We start from the raw sequence: 17284 nt of genomic DNA on the forward strand, positions 1-17284 counted from the left end.
CAGGCTCCACTGTAGAGCTTACAACAAGCTCAGTTTTAATGTAGGTGGACATACTGGCCACACAAATTATCTCATGCTCTGTGTCACAGTACAATCTGAAACACTGATCTAACATTTTACCAAAATTATTTTTTTCTTCAGCCTTCTATAAAAAAGAATGGATGAGAAATGCTTTGTGGAAATGCACACTCTGGTTTCTTTTTAAATGCTGTCATGGAGACTGTTTTAATTGCATAACGAAAATGACAGTGCGGGACAGTGACTGGTAACTTAATGCTGAAGACTTTGAAACCCTCAGTCTTAATTCCCCCTCAGTAACAACACAACTAATTTAGCATGATTAACATGGAAAACAGACCCTCAGCTCAGCCTGAATGCCTAACTGATACTGTTTTCAATTACGGTGACCACTCTGGTCTTTAATGATCCTGAGTGAGAACGCCGCATTTGTGAGCAGTGCTGGATTGACAGTGGAGAATATTCCAGCTTTCCAGACCCAACAAGCCACACACCTAAATCTTTTCTTAGAAGTATACTGGATATTTTAGAAGGCCAAGCTGAAGGGAACTCTATGTGTAGCTCACAGGAAGGAGACAACAACAGTCTCCCATGGAATGAGGCTCGGCTGAGATCTTAACTGATGTGCACAGAGCCCTCTGGGGGAAAGTCTGTGCCATCTCCAGCCCTGAAGTTAGGTGGCATAGCCCTGCTGGAGGTGTGGTGCCCACACTGTACAGTTCCAAGCTGTCAAGGAGGAATCTTCTCTGAATGTGAGAAGATGGGTAAGTGTCCGTTCAGACCTAGACATCTCTACTAACTTTACCAGCTCATGACTACCAATATCTGGTAAAAATAGAGATTTGTAAGGAAACTTCAACTTCAGAAATCTCTCAAAGAGTTGTATGAGACCAGGATTCCTGCGCTTCTTCTACTTTGCTCCAGGATGACCAAAACAACAATAACCAAATGTAGCAACAAATTGCTAGCTTTCCACCTGCAGTGCCTCAGCATTGCTGGCCAAGGAGGTGAAGTGTCCTCTACTGCACAGCCTTCTTATCCCTGCCTATCAAGGGGCTATTTTAGAGTCACGCTCTCACTTGCATTATTTTTGGCTCAAGATAAGTTCTACTCTGGTCTTTAAAGACCTCGAGAGCTGATTGCCCTCTGAATTACCTTTTTTCCCCCCTCTCCCTGCCGGGTGCCTTCTTGAGGACATTTCCATTTTTCCTAATTTGATTAACAGCTCTGTGACCACTATTTACCTGTCTGCAATGCACTGCCTATAGGTATGAAAACAGTATAAGCAACAAGTTCAGAGGCAGAAAACATCATGTTTTTTTTAGTATGCAAAGTGGCTATTTTAATAAAACTTTGTTTGCACTGCCCAGTGCAGAATTGTGGTGCTTTTCTCCTGAAATTATACTGCAACATAGTGTTCTTTGCCCCAGCCCTACAATTTTCATCATGTCTATATTCTTCAAGAAAAAGAAAGACAATATAGCAACAGCCCAGTCAAACTATACTGTTGCCCCAGAGAAAACAGTAAAAAAAAACCCCAAAACCACCCCAAACCTGTGAACTTTGAGGATGAGGCTTCAACATAGCTATGTGCACTTTAAAACCAGATCTTTAGCTGATGAAAACCAGCGTGCCTCCACTGAAGCAAATTAAATGATGCCAAAACACGCCAGGCGAGTATTTGACACTCAGTTGTGCGCAGCAATTCCCTGGCCTGTGGCTGCTTTACAAATAGTTGAACTGGCAGTTTGCTCAGGCAGGTTTTCGACTTGTCCGTGGAACTGCAAGAATTTTCTCACCTCTCGTCAGCGTGGATCTGCAGCCAACATCTTTAAAAATCCATCCCAATCTCATTCAGCTCAAAGTTGTATATTAAAATAAGTCAAGCCCTGAGATGAATTAGAGGTGAGGGGCCTCACTGCACACTTGAACTCTATGTGAGGCTTTCGTTGACATCAGTGTGAGCTGTGTCTGCAAATCGGTGGCCTCCCTTTGTTATACAGTAACAAATCTTTAGCACACAGCCTGCTTCTGACAGAGCCAAAGTCTTCCTTTGAACAAGCACATTCTTCCCTCAGATTCACGCAAAGACATCAGCCAGCTTTGCCAGATGACACACTCAGGATGCTGTCTTGGACCAGTAGGGCAGAGACTGACTGACAAGGACTGTGCAAATCTGGAAAAAATCAAGTCTTTTACTACTTATGTGAGATATCAGGAAAAATACCCCCACTATAAGAGCATCCTAATTTTAATTGTGGCAACTAAATCCTAACACTCACTAACTGATAGCAACACCAGTGACAGCAGAAATGTGTCTGAGGTGTAGGCAAAGAGTAATGCAGGGTCATAGTTCAAATTTCTCAAGATGTAGAGTTAAGGACATATTTTGTAGGAACTCATTTAAGCACTTATAACAAGATAATTTTTTTCAAGCATGCTAAACATCCAAAAACTTGTGTACTGCCTTTGCCTGTAACCGGATTTCCTGAAGGTCTCTATTTCCCAATACTGAGAACTTTAGCAGACCTGAGTCTCAATCTGAACATTTCTGAAACATTGATCATATAATGTAACTTAGTTTAGAAAAGTACATGGCTCTGCTTTGGAGTCCAGTAAGTAAACCCCAGTTATGGAACACACATTGCTTACACTTAAAGAAAATGCGTTCTGTTCTCTGAACTTCTAACCATGAAATGGTTAAAAATACTGAAGGGCGAGAACTATCAGCACTGAGAGAGAGAGAGAGAATGGAAGGAGGAGTGTGGTACTGCATTTTGCAAGCTCAGCAGTTCTTCAGATGTGGTCTGGCATCCAGTTCATAAAGTCAAGCAAATCTGCTCATTTCAGTCATATATACAGACACATATGTACCAGCAGAGATATATACATAGATTTAAAATTCTCTGAACAGTAAAATAAAGCGCTATCATGTACATCTTTAGGAGGTCAGCAGAAACAAACAAATGAAGTTTAAAAAAAAATAAATCATTGCTTTGTAGGATTTCAGCACGAAACCACTAGCTGAAAGTTTCAGGTATGTGAATGGCTACAGTAGGTTTTCTCTAAGAGGACACTGCTGATGATATCATTTGAATTTTCTGCTTCACTTTGAGTTTCTGATGATTATATTTTTTACTGGAGCTGATAGGAACATGTTAACAGAAATACTTTCATCCAAACCCCACTGTTTTGTCAGAACAAAGTAATTTCATTGAAACAGAGTAATTTGAAAATTTTTTGGCTAGAAACTTTTTGAGATTTCTCTTGTTAATTCTGATTAGGGCGACAAAAAGAGAAAAGCAGATGGAGGGGAAGAAAACCAGAGGAAGAGAGAAGGATGTGTGTGCACATTCATGTAGGAAAAAGAAATTTGGCACACTCCTGGGCAAATGGATGAGAGAGGAAGAAGCAAATTCCAGAACGTTGAAATACAGGCATGAAATTGGCTTTTCCTCCCTAGCTCTGCTCCATTTTTTTCTTATTGGAATACAGGATTTCTGGTTCTTCTGTATTCTTTCTTTTAAATTTTCCATGGAATGTGGGATTTCTTGCACTGTGCCAGACTCAGCAATGCCCATGCAACCAGGCATAATACAATTGTTAGATGGACCATAACAGCTATCTAGAACAAGTTAGAGCAGACACACTATTTTTTACCACCGTGTGGCAGGAAAAAAGATTGTTCAAGTCTTACGATAGGGTAATAGTATTTGAGGTGATTACTAGGGATGCTTTTTCTAAGCAACATGAAGATATCCCAACTCAGAAGTGGGGGATTCAGCGATAGCACTGTGAGGTGAACAGGTAAATCTCTGCAGGTTGAGAAAAACATGTGGCTTATCAATGTAGACAGAAGATCTCATTCCCTTTGTCTTTTGTCAAATAAATAATGAAAGCGGTATTTTTTAATGCAAAAGAAAACAAGATGATTGGTAGATCCCTCTCCAGATTGGAGCTCTTATGAAAGATTTAGACAGAGTGAAAACGTGTGTGACTTTCTCAGCCTGCATGAAGCAGCATCTGATTTTTCACACTATGTCATGCCAGCTTAGAGTAATAAGAACCTATTGTTTCTACAGAAAATGAAAAATAGTACCTAACAATAAAATAAATGCATCTTTGGCTGAGAATGCCCGCTGCCATGTTTTGGGTCATTCACATGAGCAAATGTAAAGGATGTTTCACAGCCCTTCTGTAGCGTGTTTTTTTCACCTCCTTGAGGCAGAGCAGTTATGTTGTGGCACCTAAAGTCAATGTGGAAGCTCAGAGCCCTTGCACTTTTGGCATAGATGGGCCCAAGGGAAGACTATTCAATAAGTTTTATCCTGCTTACAGCAGGTTGGCAACTATGATGAACCATAGCCATTTTTCCTCTCTCTTCCTCTTTCCGCCTAATGTCGGTTATTTGTCCTCTTTACAGCTCAGTTTCAATGAGTATCATATGGAGATTGTCCCAGTCTTACAGTAAGGATTCATTTCCTAACATTGAAAAAGAACAGGACAACATTCAGCAAAAAATGATAGGTAGTGAACACAGCATACTCTTTGCCAGAGGAGCTCATTACCACAAGGTCACTGTTCCCCAGGGGCTGGACATCCTTTTTCCTCTAAGGCAGTCTGCACTGGCTGTTGAAAAAGATAATTTCTCATGCCTCACCCTGTATGCCATTTCCTAAAAGCTCTCAGCAAAAGGAAAGCTCTCAGACTTCATGCACGGGCACAAGGTCTGGGAGATACCCCTACCATGCTACAGTCCCTCTGCTTTAGCTGCCATTCCTTGTAAAAGGGAAGAACCTACGACCTGCAGCTTATGATAGCCAAAACCAGTCATAGAGACTTCTTTTCCAGGCCAGATCATGTCTAGTTTGCCAGATCCCTGAATCCTTCATGGTATTACAATGCACAATGATGATGATGATGTTGATATCATAGACTTAAAGATCAGTTTAGGAAGCTTGCTAAGCCGTGCTGTTCTTTATAGCTGATGCTTCATATTCCACTACACAGGGCAAAGAGTGAACGTAGCTCAGGGCCATGCTGCCATGGCACAGCTGAAGCTCAGGCTCTCTGTAGACCCTCTTCCCTTGCAGCCTGTGACTCTGGGGCTGTTAATGCTAAGACACTACAGATTTCTCTGTATCTTATATAGAGTGCCCTGATGTTACCACGTGGGCTGGTGGGGTAGAGATAGACAGACAGTGCAGGGGGAGGGAAGGGCATGACTGGACCAATGCAAGGCAATAACAAAAACCACCCAAGGCATACCCCAGAGATCACCCACCCCCCATGTATCAGTCTCAGCTTGTGTCCAAACAATGTTGATATCACATTCAAAATACACATGATCTTCATCCTAAAACCTTTACTTATTGTAGCTAATGACAATTTTATATTTAGTATCTTACACCTAATTTTTTATATTTGGTGAATTAACCACTTCATTACCAGATTGAGGTCCCCCATAAACTAGCTGCAAATTATCTATTGATACTTTCTTTTTCTTCTATTTCTTTTCACCCACAATGCAATTCTCTGCTGTAAAGCAATCGTATTTGCCTGGGACTATGGAAAGAGTTAGGTAAATCAATTTCAAGCAAACCATATATTGTATGCTTATATAGTTTCATTTCCAATAAATAACCTGGAATAGCTAGTCAACTTTACATGCAATCTTAATTTGAGTTTCATATGCATAACGGAAGCCAGGAAAAATGGGACAGACTTGAGAAGGGAAGAAAGATTATATGGCTACAAGCACAGTGTGATGTAAACTCATTTACAAGGGCATCTGCATCTGTATGTCCAGTCAAGTGGCACAGTGAATTGCGAGGGGATTATTGATTTCAAAATGACTTAACTGCAGTCATGCAGTACTGAGAATACCTCATTGCTTCCCTTAGCTTCATGTACCAATTTGATCATATTTTGTGTATGTCTCAGCAGTCACACATGTAAGTCCTGAAAATAAGGTGATTAAAAGGGCAGCAACCACAAAAAATAAAATAAAAAAAAAAAAAAAAAAGAGAAGGAAAGCACTCTCTCGCTACATAAGAGATCAGGTTTGCTCTTTATTTTCAACAGCCACAAATAATATACTTATCTTTTTGAATACCTCTCTTGAAACAATTAAAATGCAACTTCCTACAGCAATGCTGAGCACAGGGCTATGAAAATCAGTTCCCATCCAAACTGGAGCCACCCAAACAAATTCTGATCTCTTTTAAGATTTGAATTTTTTAACTTCCACAGTCAGCACTTTGAAATGGCCCATTGCAAGCCTTTAAACCATCCATGTGCACACAGGCCTGCTAACTCTTTAAAACTATATTTCAAGGGAAGAACCAAGAAATAAGCATCTTCTCCCCTAACATATGGATTAAGATTTTTACACTGGAAGTAATTAAAATACCATGACAAATTAAGAGCGATAAAAGGCCATGACTAAAGATTTATGATCTTTTTTTTTTAAGCAACTTTAAGCTTTACCAAATGTACAGTGCTCCGTGTACTTCATCTCTAACATCTGAATCCAGTTAGCAATGATTTTCAACTAACAGGGTGTTCCTTTGCATCAAAATGTGTAGCAAGATCTCTGTGTTACGCATGTCATCTTATGACAGTCAGTTAGCTCTCTCGCTGAAGTGCATTAGGAAACTGTTTTAAAGAGCTTGCACCTTTTGTCGGAGTGGTTAAAAAAACCCCAACATTGTTTAACAGCCCTGTATGTCTTACCGTTATACTCTCCACCTTTTGCAAAGGTCAGGGAAGTGTCATTTTATGACTGTACTAATTTATTCAGAAAGCACAGCTTAACTCTTCCTGTGACTTGTTAAAATCATGACAACACCATATCGGGTAGGGGGGGCAGGATTCAAAAGTGTAGACAACACACATTCAGTGAGTAGCTTTTTACTTGTGTCTTACATCAATCACTCCTGACATTTCCAAGGAGAAATCCTATCTGGACCCTAAAAATCTATTTCCTTTTCTCATGACAGCTGTGATTAAGGCAGGGCAGCTTATATCATGCAGTTCTTTAATGATGAAGGCAGCCCTTCATGTCAACTTTCTTCTTAAAGTTGCAGTTATCAGAAATATTCCAGTGCGAAATATTTCCCCTTCTATTTGTTCCATGCACATTTCCAATAAAAATCAGCTTTATTTGGGTGGTTTACAGAACTATCCCTAGATGTCCACTGCAGCCAGCAAAGAATCAAACCTTCTGGTTTCCAAAAGGTAAAGCTGGTTGCCTCTCAGCACAGCACCTGGTGTTTCTAAGGAATAGAAAGGGAATCATAGTGCCAACTTGTCACCTGGAGCCACCCTCACATTGCTTTGTATAATGTGAATGGGACGTGAGAGTAGTTCAGTGCCTTGTGCTATATTAGCGTTCTGCTCAGGGCAGTGTAGACTCAAATCTCATTAACTATGGTTGTTTGAAATAACTTAGACATTGAATGGCATTGGGTCTGTATTATCAGCACTTACAGTAGGTCCAGAGGCTCATTGTCTGGGTTGTATCAATGCACAGTTTCACTACCTTTCTTCACTTATCTGAGAAATACCCACAGTAGTTAAAATTAGAAATGCTCTGACAGTGGATTATCTGCTGCTCATTCCTACCCATAGGTGATGGCAAAAAGCCCTGCTTTTTATTGAGTTAATAATTACCAATCTTTGGGGGAAAGAAAATGATCTATCTTTATATTTCTGATATAATGCAACACAGGCCTCCTTGTCACATGGTTCAGCACTCAATAACTAGACTTCAGGAGGAAAGAACAAGTACTGTGCCACATAAGAAGTCAAAAAAGCTCCCTCCTTTCCCCCTCAACTCTCGCTAGGCTACTAAAGTTTATACCAGAGCCATCCACTGGTTACTGAACACTTTCCAGCACTTCAGCTTTAGAAGTTTTTTCTCCTCTTTAGGAAGGACACCGTAATTCTGTTGGGCCTCAGATGGGTTTTCAACGTCAACCTGAGGTCAAGTGTGCAAATCTCAAGACAAGATCAGGACACATCTGGAGGGCTGTGCATTACTGTCCTACCCTATTAAAAAGCAGCAACAACAACAACTGCTTAGGAGTTCCTGGGGCTGAGCCTGACAGCGAAAACAGATGGATCACACTTCAGGATTTAATTTTCAGATGTGATTCCCCCATGTAGATGAACAGTTGGCACAATTTATGATCTTAAAACAGGTTAATTTTTTGAAAAGTCAAATTCTGTTCTAAGATGTATGAGATGTCATAAAAAGTTGTGATAGCCTCTTGTGTGTGACATACTGTACTGTGGATCACCTACTCTGTGTGGTGCAGTATCTCCATTGGAATAAACTCCCAGAGCCCCACTGACTGAGGAGCGGCTGTGACCATTTGGATAGCTGCTGACCTGGCTGCTCACCTTCCACCCATGTAATAGGTTGCCTCCTTTTATCCATTAGACCAAGCAGCAAATGAAAGCTCATCAACATTACAGCATGTTCATAGGTAACTACTAACTCTGAGACATATTTAGGCAATGAAAATTGAAAATTGGAAGCAAGAAAATAACCATTCAAAAATTACTAGGTTCTAAGTGACTAGTTTATGTACTTGCCCCCTCACATGTGGATCAGAAAAGTTATGTATTGCTTATGGAAGAAAGCCAGTGACTCTTAAACAGTATTCGTGACAAAATTCACCCTGCCAGTCAGCCATGTACCACAGTTCAGGTGAATTTAAAACCTAGGGCCTGCAAAGATTTTTTTGTTTTGTTTTTTGTTTTTTTTTGAAATTTGATTTGGTTTTGGTTGGGGTTTTTTGGTGCTAGAACTATGTACATGCTCTCAGTATGAATATGTAATAGAGAGACTCCCTGCTTAAACCCATTCACCACCACCCCCACTCACACCTACACACACGCGTGCTGCTGCAGGCATCATCATACTATAGGGGTAAGCAGAAAAAGAGAATGAATCCATATATTTGCCTGAAGAAAATGGGCTTAGTTCATAAAAGCCAGCAATTAATCCTGATGAGTTTTGTGCACTCTGTTTCAAATTAAGTGCCCAAATATTTTCTGAAGTTTCCTCTTTCCACTTTTTCTCGATTAGAATAATTTTTTAGATTGTAGTTTACTCACTTAAATACTTGTCTGAAAGTTGTGAAAATAGCAAATATCAGACCAAATTCCAGATTGAATGATACATCTTTCGATTTTACAGTAATGCTATAACCCCCTTTTTTTATGTATTCCTCACAAGGTCCTGGAAGCCAACGTGTGTGCCTTGCACTTCGGTAAAATGGGTTCAGCTGTCATGCACACCTGTGTAATGACTATTGGAAAGATGAAAGCACAGATGAGACATAAGCGGAGCCTGTATCTATAACCCCTTTCTTTTTCTGCTTCAGTTTTGCAATAATTCAGCTCTCCAGGACTCCATCCTGTTTTTACAGTGGCCCATGTGGAAACACAAACTACTGAAACACTCAGATCCATATCTGCAGTTGCCTACCTTTCAAGTAAGTCAAGGGAAACCAAAATGCAAAAATAAACAAGAAGTATCCAAGAAACAACTTCCTGCCACACGTTAAAGAAAAGGATTATAATTTTGTTAACAGCAAGGTCTATCAGCTGTCATTTAAAAAAAAACATTTGTCAAAGAATTACCATCTGGGATATACACTTTTTAACAGTAATCGGTGTGTGAAGAGTCTGTATGATCTTAACTCCCTTAAGTTTATCTAAGCACTATCACACTCGTGTTGGATTTAAGGTGAAACAAGTCTTTTCCAAGTAAGTATTACCCATTATTCTTAATTTCCTGTTGTACCTGGTATTCCTTCAATTAGCCACATGTGTCAAAGCTAGACTTAATGATAGTTAATCTTTAAGCAATGTCTGCTAATTTTATCTGTCTGTTTCTGGATCAAGATAGAGAGCAGGGAACTCCCTGTTAGCTAATATATCCTTCAAGCTCAAAAACTGAGGAAGAAGGGAGAAAGAGACTCAGCTGAGGTTTTCTCATTTCTGCGGGAGATAGTAGTCTCTGCTAATCAGGTAGTATCGTGTAGTCATTTGCTCCAGCCTGCATGAATTAGAAATGAACAAACATAAAGTAGGAAAAAAAATGAAGTCTTGTTGTCCAATAGAGTCAGAAAGTTGAAGCTTTCTGAGGATTTTTTTCTTTTTCACTTTCCCCCAACTTTCTTATAGGAGGAGGAAGAGTCCCAGTTTGCAGAAAGAACTAACATTTAAGGGAAATAACCTCAGAGTTTTTGTTGTGGAAGGGAAAGGAGCTCTTTCCTTAATTTCAAGACCTCTGGTCTGGAGGTTTCATGAACAAATAATAAAACCAAGGTAGTGACAGGACTCCCCAACCTGCCATGCAGTGGCCAAATACGATTTTTTCCCCAGCCCATTACTACAAGCACCAAGTATAAGCAAAATTTCTTTAGCAGAGCACAATCGTTCCCAAGCATCACCTGTAAATCATTGGTGTCAACCCAGAAAATCTAGTCAAAGGCCCAAAGGCCTTCATAATCAAATGAATACCAAATCTATCATCTGTGCTTATGGTAAAAGTCTGTGCTCTGCTATCTGAAAGTGCAGTGAAATACAAACGTATTTTGTGGTTAGGTACATACTTCACATAAAGCCCAGAACTACAGTATTGGTGAAAATCCCTATGTGTATGAATGCTTACAGTAGTTGCTGCAGTTTGAAAAATAAAAGAAAGGATTTAGGGGTCCACAAGTCATTTATTAAAATTTAAAATGCAAATAACATCCTCTAACTTTTGCTTTCCTTCAGATGACAATTCTTACCAACAATAACATCTCACCAAGAATGCACTAGACACATGCAGCAAGGTGGGAGAGAAATGTCCTGCCTCTACCAACAATATAGTTTTACATTCATAAATCACACGTAGGCAAGATTTTCTGAAAATAACAAGCAGCTCCAGGTACTCAGCTTGTGACACTTAAAAAAATTCTGATTTTCAAAGTACAGGTGCCCCAACTTATTTTCTACACTAAAAATTGTGCTCAAAATTACTTTCATCCCAGTTAATATGAAAACAAGTTATCTGCAAGGCAAGTTATGTATCATGGCTACACCATTTAACCCTTGATTTTAAAATGGCAGGCACAAGGTACTTCTGACCTACATAAAGTGGGCTTACACCCCCCAAGACCAGAAATATACTGGAGAATTGCAAATGCACAAGGCTGAATTTAATAAAGGGTTAAAAAAAAACTTGTGCTGAAGCAATATACCTGTGCAGCATTTCCAACATGTATAATTCTCTAGAAGGACTGCAGCCATTAAGTATCTTCAGCTAAATTTCTTGGCTGGTAAAAGCTGACTCAATGTGAGAATTAATAAATACACTCTAAAGCAGACATCCTCTTGCCTATGAGCCCACTCAACAATTTTTCTTCCAACTGAGTAATTCCCATAAAGAACATTGTGACTTGCACTAATTAGTTAAATTGTCTCTTTCCCCCCTGCTCTTTGTGTTGAAGTAGTTGCTATGTTGTAAAGTAATTGGTTCAGGGGTTAATCCCTGGCTTCCTTTCTGTCTCAGAGGCAAGTGTATACAAATATGTCCACTCCTTAGAATGTTATCACAGTGCCCTCTCTTGTCAAAAGTAAATCAAGAGGGACTAACAACAAATAAAGGGTGTGGGATTTTTTTTGTGTGTGTGTGAGGGATGAGGGGGGAGGGAGATGTTTTGTTTTGGTTGGCTGTTTTCTGAGTGTTTTTTTACACGCCAGATTCAAATGTAACTTTCTCTCCAAAGCCTCACTAAGCAGAGACACCTTACTGAATTGCTCAAATGTGTTGCTAAGCTGCATACGAAGAACAGACATTCAGGAAACCGACACCAGTATCACATATGTTTCATAGCATCACGTTTTATCCTTAACCCTGAAATTCAATTATTTCCTTTAACTGGAACAATAATTATGAGATTAATCCATTCCTATGATACAAATTCACTTAATTTTTCTGCAGTTGCTTAGGAAATTATAAACTTTCGAATGTATAAACACTTCTAAATGCTGGTAATAATTCCAAGACTTACGAATGGGAAATGTCCATGTCAGTAGGTTATGTCAGACAAATTTAACAGGAAATAAAGGTAACTACAAATGCCCATTTTCTTTTAGTACATAAAAGCAGTGGAGTTTTCAACCAAAAAGAAGACTGTTTTTATTTGTGAATTCTGCAAGGTAAACTTGCTACAATGATGATGTGTAAAATGAGAAGGAAGATAGATAACATGGACAGACACACCTGAAGGAAACAGCTCCCTTTATGGAGAAATTAGGATTTAAGGTATAGTCTTTTCCCTGGGTTTCTGCTGGAATACAGAGAGGTGGACATGATTGAAATTTGCATTTAAATGGAAATGGTTAAAGGTAAAGGCACAATGTTTAGAAAAATGAGAGTATCCATTTTTCTAAGAGGGAGGCATACTGTTATTGTATACCATTAAGGTGTCACAGAGCCTAAAAATGTTTAGAAATATTAGACACTGCTACAGAACAAAGAACAGCAAAATGCCATTTGGAAATGACTATACACTGTGAATGAATCTGACCGAATACTACATCATACACAATTGTCTTGAATGTTTTCTGCTGCCATTACCTAATGTGAGTCCTGTTCACTAAACAGTAGAAGATCTATTAGATAGCTTTCTGCTACTTTTGAACTGCAATATAATCCAGAATCCATTCATCATTCTATCCTGGTGATTTCTGCAAGTCTTTATAGGACACCACCAGACCCTAAAATGTTTGCCTGGTACACTTCTAAGAACGCACTGTGAATTTTAACTGTGTCACATGAAAACCCTGATGTGTTTCCGTGATATCAATGAGGAAATACACATTTTGCTGAAGATAATGAAATATAGGATGCAACGAGTCATGGAATTGTTCAAATCTCATGTTGATTGGAAAGTGCCTTAGCAAATATTTGTGTGTGAATCTGAGACAGACACAGGAAAATATTACCGAGAGGAATAGTAGAAGACAGAGAATTCTTCTCTGCCTTCCTTTCCCAAACAAGAAGATAGCAAAAAAACCTTGCATATGTGTGGACAATATATTGATACACACAGGCAGAAATATGTGAACATTCTATATTTGTACACGTAGGCATTATAAAAGTGACACTAAGAGATTTACTCACTAAGTCATTGTGCTGGTTTTGGCTGGGATGGAGTCAATCTTCTTCACAGTAGCTGGTATGGGGCTGTGTTTTGGATTTGTGCTGAAAACAGTGTTTATAATAAAGGGATGGTTTCGTTACTGCTGAGCAGGGCTGACACAGAGCCAAGGCCTTTTCTGTTCCTCACCCCACCCCACCAGTGAGGAGGCTGGGGGGGACGCAAGAAGCTGAGAGGGGACACAGCCGGGACAGCTGACCCCAACTGACCCCAGGGCTATTCCAGACCATATGACGTCATGCTCAGCATGTAAAGCTGGGGGAAGAAGAAGGAAGGGGGGGAGGCTTGGTCTTCCCAAGTCACCGTTACGCATGATGGAGCCCTGCTGTCCTGGAGATGGCTGAGCACCTGCCTGCCCGTGGGAAGTAGTGAATGAATTCCTTGGTTTGCTTTGCTTGCACACACGCGGCTTTTGCCTTCCCTATTAAACTGTCTTTATCTCAACAATTTTTCTCACTTTTACTCTTCTGATTCTCTCCCCCACCCCACTGGGGGTGGAGTGAGCAAGCAGTTGGGTGGTGCTTAGTTGCTGGCTGGGGTTAAACCATGACAGTCACCCTATTTTAGAAGATTCGGATCTGTTCACGCCTAACTTTTTAAAGCAAGTGAATAATTATGAGACTTGAAAAGATTTTGGGGTTTGCCTTTTTTTTTCACTATTATAATTTTCTGTATTCCTCTAGCCTTTTTCTCTCACCTTCTCTCACCTTCTATAGCCTCTTTCTCTCACTAGTTTTACAGTGATGTTAACCCTCTACTTTAAAATAGCATTGGTGCAGCTAAAATCAGAAGGTACTGAAATCTCAGTCAGCAGGATCATTTTCAGAGCATTTCTTATCTGGGAGAGACCAGAATTGTCTGCAGTAAAGCTCCAAATAGATACTAGTCAGCTATCACAACCCAGTTCAGATTCCTATGTACCCCAATTCTACTAAGGGATTTTAACAGTCTTTCTTAGCCTTCCTGGATCTATAAAGGTGAGCTCCATTTCATTCACCTGTCCTTTGTCTGCACTGATAGGAAGGACTTCCCTGCTTTTCCAAGGCAGTAGAGTTTTGGGCTTTTGAACACTTCTTCAGCTGAGGGAACTAAACTCCAGTCCTTGCATGGGAATAGCTCACAGGAGACAGTGTTTCTCCCACCACCAGCCCCTCCCAGTCTCCCAGTCTTCTGATAATAATAAAGGCACAAAAAGCTGCCCATCTGCAGTGTTCATGGTACAAATATAGGCAAAGGAAGGGTATTTTCTCATCCTCCTTTTGGGTCAGGATCATTTTGAAGAACAAGATGCACTTGCATATCCTGGCCCATGAAACCAGGTTTATGGCTGTTAGTTACTAAGCCACCAGAATATATTGATAAATCCACTCCAGACTATACCTGTGAGGTTCTCTGTTTACAGCAATAAATCACTTGTCATTGAAGACAAACCTTAGCTATTTGCACACTCAGCAGCAGTGGTGGTGTCAGTTGACCATTTTTGCACTGTTGATACCCATGGAGATTGATACTATACCTGAGAGGAGAACTTAAGCTGGGATGTCTTTGGTAAGGCAGTTAGCAAAAACACAGTGCCAACCACTAAGGCACCTGGTAAAATGGCAACACCTTCAGCAAGAACTAGACTTATGCCATCACTGAATAGCCCAATAGAAATGGTGGAAGTCTTCTCTGGTCATTACCCACAGACCCAGGTGCTCAGGAGCTAAGAGGTATTTGTCTCAAGACTTTTTCATCCAGTTCCCAGAAAACTGGATACAAATACGCACCATGGGCACCAGTGTAAGCCAGATCAGCCCCTTTCTGATTAACTGTTTTGGTCCTTGCACAACTGGTTTCATTAGGACTGACCCCTAGAATGAGCCAGACAGAGCTGCAGACTCTTAAACTAGGTCATTATTACTAAGAAAAAAAAAAAAAGGAAAAAAAAAAGGAATCTTCAAGTGAACTCAAACAAATGGGCTCCTCCATAAGAGTCCACATTTTTATTTAAATGTCATGTATACCCCACATGAAAAGCAACATAGATCAAATATATACATCTCCACCATTAAAGATTCCTTTTTCATACACCTGTGAGTGTTTCCACTTCCCAAGACTTCAACTGCCTGCACTGCCAGGGACCAAAAATAAAATTGTAATTGAAATACAGATAAGATAGAAACCTTTAATTTACCTTCTCCCTGAGCAACAGGACTTTTCCAGCTGCATCTGATATACTTTTCTTTTTCATGCCTGGGCTGGTGCAAAATTATCTTATCTTTAGATGAAATATTTTAGGGATTTGGGGATTTTGTGTGCCTCAGGACAAAGGACAGTGTTTGTGAGGAGATCACTGCCCTCTTTTTGAGGCAAAATTCCACCCTTACTGAAATTTCAGTGTAACAGAAAAGTATGCCATTTCATTACCATACTATCTGTCATAGAATGTAGTCACTTTCACTACAGGAGTGCTTGAACATCAACAGCTGAGCGTCAAAAAGAACTGTTAGTAGAAAATGACATGTGTATTTTCCCAATAAATCCACTGGTCATTTTTTTAAACTTTTATATTTTCTTATCGAAGTGGACCTTTTTTTCAGCACACCACAGAACTTTACGCAAAACTCATTTCAGGAAAATAAGATTATGCTATAGCTTGCCTATCTGATAACATTGGTTCTTTCAATATACATCCGTGAACGAATAAGGAATAAAACCATAAAGTACTGATGAGAGAAGACAATGGTATGACCTTCACTTAGGGCTGAAAATCAAACATTTTCTACTGAAACAATGAATAGCTTGGAAATAAACTCCTGGAAGCAACTTTTAATGAAAATGTCTGCAAGCCTTTTCAGTTAAGCAAAATACAGACCACAGCACCATTCTGTAAATATGGTAAAACTGGCTTTGAAGGAGTTATGCTGATTTATAGCACCTGATGATGCCAATAACTGAGCTCTGCATAATTTAATCTATTTCCTGAGTAACATTTTCAGTTATGAGTCTTAAGAAGTAACTCCATGCTCTCTCTTTATTTCTTGTGTTATAAATATAGACACCTCTGCTGTAGGCAGATTAGATCTTTTCTTCATGTGCTGCATTCCGGTTAACAATATCATGGACAATTCAAAGTATGTTGCTATGACAAACACCAGTTCCTGGTTTTGAAGGGTAAGGGCAGAGGGGTTTAGTAACTCTGTCTCAGTTCACTTCATACATGTGTGCAATGCTGTATCTGATCAAAAACCCCCTGCAAAGCAGTGGGAAGAACAATACTGAAACATCTAAGCCGAACTTGCTTGATCTTTTCAAGTCTGAAAGCCACTATTTCTGAGTTATCTGCATCTTCCTGTTAGACACAGTATCAGAGGAGCATCCCTTCTTCGCCTTCCCACCCCAATTCATCTTTATTTCAGATAATAGAAATAGGAGTGTTTTAATTAAAAAAACTTTGAGGAAGGGATAATTATTAATCACTTTGATTTTCACAGCATCTAGCATAGTAAAGGTTTCTGCACCACACCCATGCAAATCAATACATGTAACTAGCACATGATTCCCACTGCTCAGGAAAGAAACAGAGGAAGAAATGAAATTTCATCCAGCATCTCACCTGGATGGCTGATGCTCCAGACTGCCTACCACCACAACTCCAAGTCATAGAAAAGATGAGAACACTCAGAATATTATAATTTCCCTGTTTATATCTAGATTCTTATGGGCTCATATTACCACTTCCTCATGTTTGGCACTGAGTACTCCAGTGTTAGTACCTGGATAACAAACAGCCCAGCTGTTTTAACTGCTTGCAGTCCTTCCACAGCAGATCAAATTTCCTCCATTATTCACTATAGCAACCAGAACAAGGGAATAAAAGTAAAAAAAAGTTTTCTGTAGATTTCCCAGACACTAGTTCAGACACACTGAGTAAGCACTTCTGCTCAGCCTTCATCCACACGTTCCTCTTTTGGCCAGGAAGGTGAGGAATAGGACAGAAAGGTATGACTGGAGGAACCATGCCAAAGCAGTGGAAGAAGGGAAATACCATTCCT

This window comes from Egretta garzetta, unplaced genomic scaffold (genome assembly GCF_000687185.1).
Source record: "Egretta garzetta isolate BGI_Z169 unplaced genomic scaffold, ASM68718v1 scaffold206, whole genome shotgun sequence".
NCBI classification, from domain to species: domain Eukaryota; kingdom Metazoa; phylum Chordata; class Aves; order Pelecaniformes; family Ardeidae; genus Egretta; species Egretta garzetta.